This window comes from Lynx canadensis, chromosome B2 (genome assembly GCF_007474595.2).
Source record: "Lynx canadensis isolate LIC74 chromosome B2, mLynCan4.pri.v2, whole genome shotgun sequence".
In the NCBI taxonomy this organism is placed as follows: Eukaryota; Metazoa; Chordata; class Mammalia; order Carnivora; family Felidae; genus Lynx; species Lynx canadensis.
In genome coordinates, this window is record NC_044307.1 from 94,041,093 (window position 1) to 94,052,109 (window position 11,017).

Here is an 11,017-nt window from a genome sequence, read left to right on the forward strand (position 1 = left end):
TGAAAAAGACAAATAACATTTTACTATTATTATAAAAAAATTTTTACCTTAAAAACCCAGTGAAACTTTCTGGGGAATGTCCAGGGGTAACCTATAGCATATTTTGAGTTAGTCTAACAAATAATCTCAATTGTTAACTCACTGACATTGGTTCATGAACAAGCATTTGTCCACATCAAACTAAATCAGAACTACAATGTGAAAGATGTAAGATTTGAAATTACTATCACTTTACATTTACCATATAGAGCCCAAGAAAGAAATCAATACAACAAAAGTCTAACCTGTGAGATCAGTCTATTGACAAAAATATTTTAGACTTGCACCCAATCATGACTAGTATTATACATACCTAGATTTTAGTCATGTTATACATTGATGTATCTTTTTTGCTTTTAAATATTTGAGCCAAATTTTCTCTGAAACTGGTAATCAAGAAATATAACTGGTAATCAAGCCACCTGGGTGGCTCAGTATGTTGAGTGTCCAACTCTTGATTTCAGCTCAGGCCATGATCCCAAGGTCGTAGATAGGATCAAGTCCCACATCAGGCTCCATACTGAGCGTGAACCCTGCTTAAGATTCTCTGTCTGTCTGTCTTTCTCTCTGTCTCCCCCTCTAACTCTTTCCCCTACTCACGTGTTTTCTCTCTCTCTCAAATAATAATAATTTAATAATAATAATTAGTAATCAAGAATGCCATTGTCATTTTCAACCTTGCTGACTTTGCACTTGCCTCTGTAAACATCTCCCCAATTCTCTAGCAAGCTGTAATCATCCTTCAACCCTCAGCTTAAAAGTCACTTCTTCAGGTAAAATTTCTCTGACCCTTCAAAAATTTTTTGGATTGTTTTATCTATTATTTTCATAAAACTAGTCATATTGTATTGCAATCATCTGTTTGCTGGATAATTCACTCTTGAACATTGAGATAATTTATTGATTTATTTCTTTATTCATTTATTATACAAATGTTTGTTAATCACCTATCATGCTACATTATAGGCAAATATTGGAGGGCAGGACAGACATAGCTTTTGCCTTTAGGAAAAATATTTGTGTATTTAGTATTTTCTTTAGGAGATTTACTCCCAAAAGATAAATAAAGAAGAGTTCTATTTCTCCAAATTCTGCATCCACTTTGGCATGTCAAACCTATGTCACCACTGGGTGATGGAAAATATTAATGAGAGCCCAATTCTCTTCTATAGATTTTCACCATTTTCAATCATTAGAACAGTCTAATTTTTGTTTTGAGACTCAATTGTGTTCATTATTCAATACAAACTCATTTACTGTTCAAGTTTCTTTTCCTCTACCACCATCACCCTCTTAAAGTTGAACCTTCTGTATTGCTAGAAGCTTGAAGGGGATTAGAGGCTATTCTTCAACTACCTTCCCTTCTTGAGGAGTTTGAGAAAGAGGACTGCGTCTCTTTATTTGACCAAGTGTACAGATATCTAACCAGAGAATCCTAGACTTCCATTCTTGCACTATCAGTATTCATAAGTTATTTCCTTTGGTTCCCACTCTTACATTTTTAACTTTGTTTTAAAAGTTTTATTAATGAAATTTTCAATCATAAAAAATAAAGACAATGGAATAATGAATTTCTACATATATGTTAATAGTGGCTTGAATAATCATTAACTTAGAGCCAGTCTTGAGGACCTTGCCTTCAACTTTACAACTAGGAGGTGCCCCTCTCTCCTTTCCATGTCCGGCAGACTCTCTCCACAAACTCCGCATTTCTAAAGTACCTTCCTCAGCTCTCTCCCTAATTATTCCTTTATATTGACTGGAGTGTAAGCTGTAAGGATGGGTGTTAGGAAGAGTTCTCTGAACTTGTATCTCTAAAGCTTGTGGGTAATGACTGACCCCAAACAGTGAAGACTCTTCTGAACTTAGAGAGTATGGAGTTCTTTTTCGTATGAGTCACATGCTTAAAACCACTACAAAGTTTCTATTACACATATTTTTCAATAAAGGATGATAGGTATTAGGAAGCATCAAGTTACGGTGCTACATAAACACATGTCAGAACTTCTAATATTTGCTAGGGGTTAAAAAAGACCTCTTGAACTGTCATTTAGGTCTAGAAATATATACACATATATACATATATATATTTTCAATATATATTTTCAATATATGTGAGATCAAAGGAGTAGGAATTGCATTACCAAAGAATGGAAATCAAGGACTGTAAAAGAGATCATGGCTTTGGAGGGACTAAAGGCAGTTCGGAGTACTGTAGCTTTAGCTTTAAAATGTTTTAAAAATGTTTTAAAGCAAGCAGAGGTACAATATTTAGGAATAAAACTAAGCTCGCTTAGTTTACATTTAAGCTATATGGGATACAATTCAGTTTTAAATAGGAGGGAAACCACAAATGTACTGACCTAGCAAGGTTAAAAACAAAAAGGGCAGAAAATCCAGGTAACATACATGAAAATAAAAGGACAGGTGGGAATATTAATATTAGATAAGTGTAATATAAAGCCAAACATTTAAATGAAATAGTCATAACTTAATTCATAAAAGACATGATTTAAAGTAAATACTGTAATCTTTTAAAAATGTGAAGAACAAATAAATATAAGAGGAGAGTTTTAAAGTTACAGCCTGGTCAAAATGTCTGTGGAGGGATGACGTTAGGCCAGGACACATACTCACAGAAAGTGAGAATAAGTATTTACAACTTTTATAACAATTTGACATTATTACACAAATTTTATCTTATAAATGTATTGATCTTCAATGATTGGAATTTTTTTAAGTTCATTTATTTTGAGAGAGACAGAGATAGCACGAGTGGGGGAAGGGCACAGAGAGAGGGAGAGAGAGAATCCCAAGGAGGCTCCCTGTTGCCATTGCAGAGCCTGACCCAAAGCTTGAATTCATAAAAACGGAGAGATCATGACCTGAGCTGAAACCAAGACTCAGACATTTAACCAACTGAGCCACCCAGGTGCCTCCTGGAATTTTTTTAGTAGTCTTTGGCTACAAGTAGTTTGTGAAATACTAGTTTAGAATAAAATCATAATCTCACTCCCTGCCACTCACCACAAAGGGATGCAGTGTGATTTGAGACTTTTTGGAAACTCTAATTATCCCTTCAAATCTTTTCAATTCCACCTGGAATTACTAATGATGTCATAGTACATAGAAGAAGAGCAGCTTTCTTTCAAGGCTGTACCCCTTCTAATTTACGCAAGTTATAAGGCATAGCTCCTGAAAGAATCAAATATATATTGGGCAAAAAAAATAAAAAGACAGGACGGTGGGTCCAAAGATCAGATGGGGCAAGCCTAAGTGTGCACTTAGCTGTAGTGTTACAGGAACTAAGAGACGTTTGTTTGAGACCTGAAAGAATGAAAGTAGAAGTGACTGTGACTTCTGTGACTTGCTGTGACTGAAGAGCAATGTGCAAAGAAGGCAAGAGGTAAAGGAAGCTGAACTGATAACGTGTCTTCACTTTGTTTGGGTCTGTCATGAATGTCTAACCCAAGATCTGGACTCAAAATTATATTCTTAGGTATGCTTGGATCACCATTATCAAACTCTATCCAGCTGCTAATGTACAAAAAGAAAACCTCAGTGAACTTCACTGAAAAAGTTCAGCCAAGAAAAGTCTTTACTGAAAAGAAAAAAAAAATATTCTCTGATTTTTATTGTATTTGAGTCTAGTTTAATTCATACTCTTATCTATGGGAGGAAAAACAGGATGAAATAAAACATTTCAGGAAAAAAGAGCTGATATTTCTGTTCTTGTAGCTAACAGTGATCTGGTGCAAGTAGTGAGTACAAACATGACAAGATAGCCCCTTGTGGAAATTGAGGTAGAGAAAAATACGTGTCTAGCAATGATGCATTAATTTTACCACTAATACACCCCCATGGAAGCAGCTACTATCACAACATTAGTTACATGATTTAAAGCCTTCTGACTCTAGGTAGATGAGGCTTTCTGCTAAGATGAAAATTTGGAAAACTTGCAGAGAGCAAGTTTCCTTAACTTCATAGTTCTAAATGAGCACCATGGATTATTCGAGAAGAATGAGGGAATCCAATATGGATTAACAACATAGGCAACATTGTTTTGTTGTGTAATTCCAATTGTAGAGTAACATCTTGATTCAGGACCCTGTTCGGCCAAAAGAGCCATTTTTTTATTAAAGAGGTATGAAAGTATGAAGGTATGTATTTCTGCTGAATAAGGAATTCAGAATACAGACCTTTAAATTTACTAGATATAACTTGCTAGTAATTTTTTTTTATTTTTTCAATATATGAAGTTTATTGTCAAATTGGTTTCCATACAACATCCAGTGCTCATCCCAAAAGGTGCCCTCCTCAATACCCATCACCCACCCTCCTCTCCCTCCCACCCCCCATCAACCCTCAGTTGGTCTCAGTTTTTAAGAGTCTCTTATGCTTTGGCTCTCTCCCACTCTAATCTCCTTTTTTTTTTTCCTTCCCCTCCCCCATGGGTTTCTGTTAAGTTTCTCAGGATCCACCTAAGAGTGAAAACATATGGTATCTGTCTTTCCAAGTATGGCTTATTTCACTTAGCATAACACTCTCCAACTCCATGCATGTTGCTACAAAGGGCCATATTTCATTCTTTCTCATTGCCACGTAGTACTATGTGGCAATGAGAAAAAACTTGCTAGTAATTAAATTACCAAGTATCACTATTGTCAAAACTTTTACAGTTTAAAATTTTTTCTAGATATGCCAAAAATTTTATTCAATTGAAAGAACTGAAAAACTATATAATTTATAAAAATAATTCTATAACATGAAGTTTTGAAGAACAATATATATGTATTCATCAATTTCTTTGGACCACAAACACTGCTACTGAGAGTCAAGTTTTTATTCTTTTTTTTTTTTTTAATTTTTTTTTCAAGTTTTTATTCTTATTTGTCATTAAAAAAAATCTGGGGGCTCCTGGGTGGCTCAGTCAGTTGAACATCCAACTCTTGACTTTGGCTCAGGTCATGATATTGTAGTTCATGGGTTCAAGCCCAAGGTCAGGCTCTGTGCTGACAGCGTGGAGACTGCTTGGGATTCTCTCTCCCTCTCTCTCTGCCCCTCTCCCACTCTCCCTTTCTCTCTCTCTCTCTCTGTCTCTCAAAGTAAATACACAATTTTTTTTTTAATTTTTTTTTTCAACGTTTATTTATTTTTGGGACAGAGAGAGACAGAGCATGAACGGGGGAGGGGCAGAGAGAGAGGGAGACACAGAATCGGAAACAGGCTCCAGGCTCCGAGCCGTCAGCCCAGAGCCTGACGCGGGGCTCGAACTCACGGACCGCGAGATCGTGACCTGGCTGAAGTCGGACGCTTAACCGACTGCGCCACCCAGGCGCCCCGACAATTTTTTTTTAAAAAGCAAATGTAACTTTAAAAAAGGTAAATGCATTCATTTTTATGTAAAATACAATAGTAGAGCTTCTTCAGCATAAATATAACCACAACTTGTTAGAGGTAGAAAAATGTCCAAAGAAAATACTGTATTTCCCAGAGAAGTCAGAAATGGCCATTTGATGATAAATCCTAGCCCTGGTCATTAACACTAATGGGAATTATAGGAAGGGATTTTAGGCAATACCTTAAAAATTATTTGACCCCGTTCACAAATAATTTTGTACCACTTTCTCCTCTTCCTTCTTCCTACCTGGAAATCATTCATTATGGTTAGGACTGCTCGGGTCATTTCAAAACAGGATGCAAAACTGAGAATATGAATCAGGATTAAAAAATGGTAAGACATGAAAATTAAGACCCTGAGGCAATGGTGATGTTATGGAGCCACCACAGTAGCCCTGAACTAATAAAATATGAACTTCTTTTATGATAAAGAAACATAAAACTATACATTGTTTAAGCCATTTCTGAGAAGGCGAGTGTATCTCTATAACTTGTAGCCAAACAAAATCCTGATATACAGTTAAGTTTGATAACTAGTTATAGCTTTAGAATAAATATTTTTCAGTTAAAAATTACCTCTACATAAATATTTTTTAAATTTATTTCTTATTAACTCACATTTATTGAGCACATTTTAAATGCCAAGATTATTCTAGATACCAGGGATTCAATAGTGACAAAAAACACAAAAGCCCCTGCTTTCTTAGTACTTTTATTCTAATGAATATAGATTAAAATTAAGCAAAAATGCATGTAAAACTTAGGTATTAACAAGTGCTGTGGTGGAAAAAAATGATGATGGGAGATCAGGGCATGGAGATGTCCTGATATTTTATGTTAGATAGTCAGGATATTTTTTAAATAAGGGGACAGTTGAGCAGAGGCTTAAATGTTCTAGATGTGCAAACAGTGACAAGAAAGGACCTGGGCCCAGTGCATACTTGCAGAATTAAAGAAACAAGTCTAAGTGAAAGAGAGAGTGAGTCAAATGACATGGTAGTTATATTCTTAGATCAGCTCTTTTCTACCTTTAATATACATATGAACCAACCGGAATTCTACATTTCTAGTCGACCCATCAGGGAATAATAATGTGCTGATCTACCAAAAGTCAGCAAGGTCTTAAATGAAATTATTGACCTCATTCTTCTTTCCTTCTTGTACTCACAGTCTTTGCAATATAATTTTGCAGTTCCTTTCACTAAAGAGATAGAGTATATTTCTCTGCCCCTTCATTTGGATACAGCCATATGAACTTAATTTGGATAATAAAATCAGGTAGAGGTGATTGTGTTCCCATACAGAGTCTAGGCCTTAAGAGTCTTGATATGCTTTGGGGCACCTGGGTGGCTCAGTCACTTAAGTGTCCAACTTTGGCTGAGGTCATGATCCCCCAGTTCGTGGGTTACAGCCCTGCATCCGGCTCTGTGCTGACAGCTCAGAGCCTGGAGCCTGCTTTGGATTCCATGTCTCTCTCTCTCTCTCTCTCTCTCTCTCTTTCTCTCTCTCTCTCTTGCTCTCTCTCTCTCAAAAACAAATATACATTAAAAAAAAGAGTCTTGAAATGTTTTTGCTTCCCCCTTAACTATGTCATTGCCCTGTGACGAGAGACATAGGGAACGTAGCCTAGCCCAGCCTACATCACTGATCTCCAACCAACCCACAGATGTGTGACAAAGCCTACCTAAAATTATCAGAGCTGCCCAGCCAAATACATCAGTCTATCAGCAACAGACCCACGGTCACATGAACCTTAATTAGTCATTTAGAATTAAGTCACAGAGTTTTATACAGCAATAGCCTATCTGTACAATACACACATTTAAAGGAAATTGCCATGGGGAAATTTAAACAGTAAATCATTATTTATTTTTAGAAGGCTACTCATTGTTTAATGTACATTTATGATCTCAGAAGTGTGAAATATGATCAATCAACTATGATCTAATCCAAGGTCTATTGGGGCTTGTTCATCTTTAGAATCACACTTATTAAATAGAATTAAGCAGGCTATGACTTCTATCATATGTGTAAAATATAAAGTACTTCTTTTGAGCAAGAAAGATACTGATTTTTTTGATACAAAATAATAGTTGAATAAACTGTACCCTTTTTGTTGTTGTGGTTTATTTATTTATTTTGATAGACAGAGGGACAGACAGGGAGGGGGTAGAGAGAGAGAGAGAGAGAGAGAGAGAGAATATCCCAGCATGGAGAAGGAAGCTCCATGCTGTCAGTGCAGAGCCTGATTCAGGGCTTGGTCTCATGAACCATGAGATCCTGACCTGAGCCAAAATCAAGAACCAGCTGCTTAACTGACTGAGCCACCCAGGCGCTCCTTGAATAAGCTGTACTCTTATAAATTCTTATCATCTTAAAATATGAAAGCAAAAAATCATGTTAATTTAAGATTACACATTTGTAGCAATTAATCAACTCAGATTTCTATCTTGATCTTTGTGTAGTATCTTACTATTATGTAGCCTAAGTATAAAATGCAACAATCTAGAAGATCAAGAAGTGGTGTTGAATGAGAATATAGATATTTGTGTAAATACGGGAATATATATGTATTCATGTATGTACATATTTATATTTATGTATCTATACTTCTTTTGCATGTTCTTTGAAAATCCCTAGAAATATATGCAACCAAGTGGCAATGAACACAGTTAATCTGAGATATTCGCCACCTGAAGGAATAAGGTATCCTTGGAAAATGGCTAAGAAATTCCAAAAAGTATGAGAGAAACATAACTAAAGGACACAGGATCCAGCTTCAAGGGGCTCACATTGGCCAAATCTGTGAAAATTTGAACAGCAAAATAAGGAAGAGAGTAACAGGATGTTCACTGAATCAAATAGGAATCTTTCATTGCTTATGTAAATTCAATGTCTTCCAGCTTTGTCTAATGCATAATTCCTAATGCCCCTTTGAATTAATAAGTAATTTGAAGGGAGAATATTATTCATTCATTTATTTATTTTTGTCCCTAAAATCAATTACAAAAGTGTCAATAGTAAGTGTACAGCATTTTATTCCCTGAATATTATTTTACTCTCTTAATTATTTTAATGTACAAAATTTCTGGGATTTGGTCAGTGGAAACCCATTCAAGTTGGGTTATTTTGATATGGAATTTATGCAGGAAATTGACTTTTGCCGTTGCATAACTCTGGATGGCTAAGTGGTCCCTTTAAGGTCATGTTTCAGTGTTGAAGGCTGTGGCTTGAAACTGATAGGTCATAGGACAGGAAGAGAAGATCATGAGCAGGAAAGAATCCCAAGAATACAAGCTAGAACCTCATGACAGTGAACTAAACCCATGTCCATTCTAATTGTCTTTGTCCTCGGTGATAGAATATTCTGCAAATTCTGGTGTCTTTTGATCATGGAGCTAAACACACATACTTGTCCCAGGAGTCAGAGACACGGAAGAGGTATTCAGGAAAAGGCAGAATGACTACAGGCCCAAACGTTGCTCCATGCCAACAAAGTGAGTCAGCAGATTGGTGGCTGTAATTGTGTCAGCTGCAAAAAAGTCATCTTTCTTACCGATACCATCCAAATCTCACAAGAATCTCCCTTGTGGCCCATCCTAAACAAAAACGTATAAGGAAAAGAAATTTGGCAGAAGTTTCTGAAACAACCTTACATTTGATGCCAGAATAGATCATAGCAACGACTGTATTGTGAGAGTTCACATTAACAGTCAGTGACGGAACCACTGAGCTCTGAATCCTGGAAGTTCTGCCCCCTACATAGGAACCTAGAGGTCCAAGGCATCCATCTAACTACCATAAGTAACAAGAAAAGAATATGAACTAACCTATGGAAAGATGGCCCAAACCAAAATTAGCCACAAAATTAGCCAACAAAGAAGACCAGAAAAATGTGGCCACCATGGAGATAAAAACTGTAACCCTGTATCTCAAAATAATTTAAAGAAACAAATTTTCAAAGAATGCTATAAAGCCAATGCAGCCCATTTCATAAAAGAGATGGTGGGAAAAGCAGAGAAGGTAAAAAGAGAATTAAAAAACAAAAACCAGAGCACTGGGCAGTCGGTTGAGCGTCCAACTCTTGATTTCAGTTCAGGTCATAATCCCAGGGTTGTGGAATCGAACTTCAGCTTTAAAATTTCAACAAAGAAATTATAAAAGAAAATGTGTGTGTATATGTTTATATAAAATAAAGGATAAAAAGTATAATAATAGGGGAAAGAAAGAAGAAAAGTAAGGAATAAGAGAATTTGAGCAATAACATAAATAATTATATTTTGGACTATAACTCATAGAATAACATAAATAAAATGAGTCTATACTAAAATAAATAAAAGATCACCTGAATAAATAGTTGGGGTAGAAGGGACAGAAAGATTTCATTTTTAAAATGTTGAGAGAGAGAAAACTAGAAAGTTTCCATTAAGCAAGCCCCATAGTATTATTTGTTGTAAGCTACATCCAAGGATGGTTGCCACAATAGTTTGAATGTGTGTGTCCCCCCTAAAATTCATATGTAGAAATGTTAACACCCAATGGGATGGTATTAGGAGGTTATGTCTTTGGGAGGTGCTTAGAAATTAAAGTGGAGGCCTCATGGATGGAATTAGTACTCTTATACAGGAGACCCAACAGAGCACCCTGCTCCCTTCAAAATGTGAGGATGCAGTGAAAAGTGGGCACACTGCAACCCAGAAAAGAGCCTTCACCAGAATATAACCATGCTGGCACTTTGATCTTGAACTTCCAGCCTCCAGAACCATGAGAAATAAAGTTCAGTTGTTTGTAAGCCACCATTCTGTGGTATTTTTGTTATAGCACCTAAAAGAAAGGTATTAATATTAATAAGCAGATGTTTGAGGAAAGGGAACATATTTGCATGACTTCAAAGTATCTCCCCCAATTACTAATTCCAAAGCGAAAAATAGTAACTTCATTGTGGAGAAACTTGGCAGATACTGTCTTAAACTGTATTAATATAACAAAATTAATATAATCAGTAAGAAGACAATCAAAATCACTTCCTTTAAGATATAATACACAGAGAAGGGGACATTTCAGTGGTAATTTTGCCAAAATACACACCCTCAATATAATCATCAGTCAGAGTACATAAGGGAAGGGAAAGAAAAATAAAATAAAATAAAAACAAAGAGGGAGGCAACAAACTGGTTGCAGGAGGGGAGGTTGGTGGGGGCATGGGCCAGATGGGTGACAGGGATTAAGGAGTTCACTTGTTGGGATGAGCACTGGGTGTTATATGTAAGTGATAAATCACTAAATTCTACTCCTGAAACCAATATTACACTATGTATTAACTAACTTGAATTTAAATAAAATATTGGGAGAAAAAAAGAATATAAACAGACAATCCATGAGAAAATAAATGCACGTGGAATGTTAACCTATGGCAAATGCTTAACCTTACTCATAATATTGGAAATGTAAATAAAACTACATTTAAACCAGCAATGATAGACTAAGAAATTAGGACTGACCTTCAAACTGCAAGTGAATAGAAATAATTACAAGGCAATGCAGAACTAAGGGGCTAATACTCAGGGAAGGAAGAAAA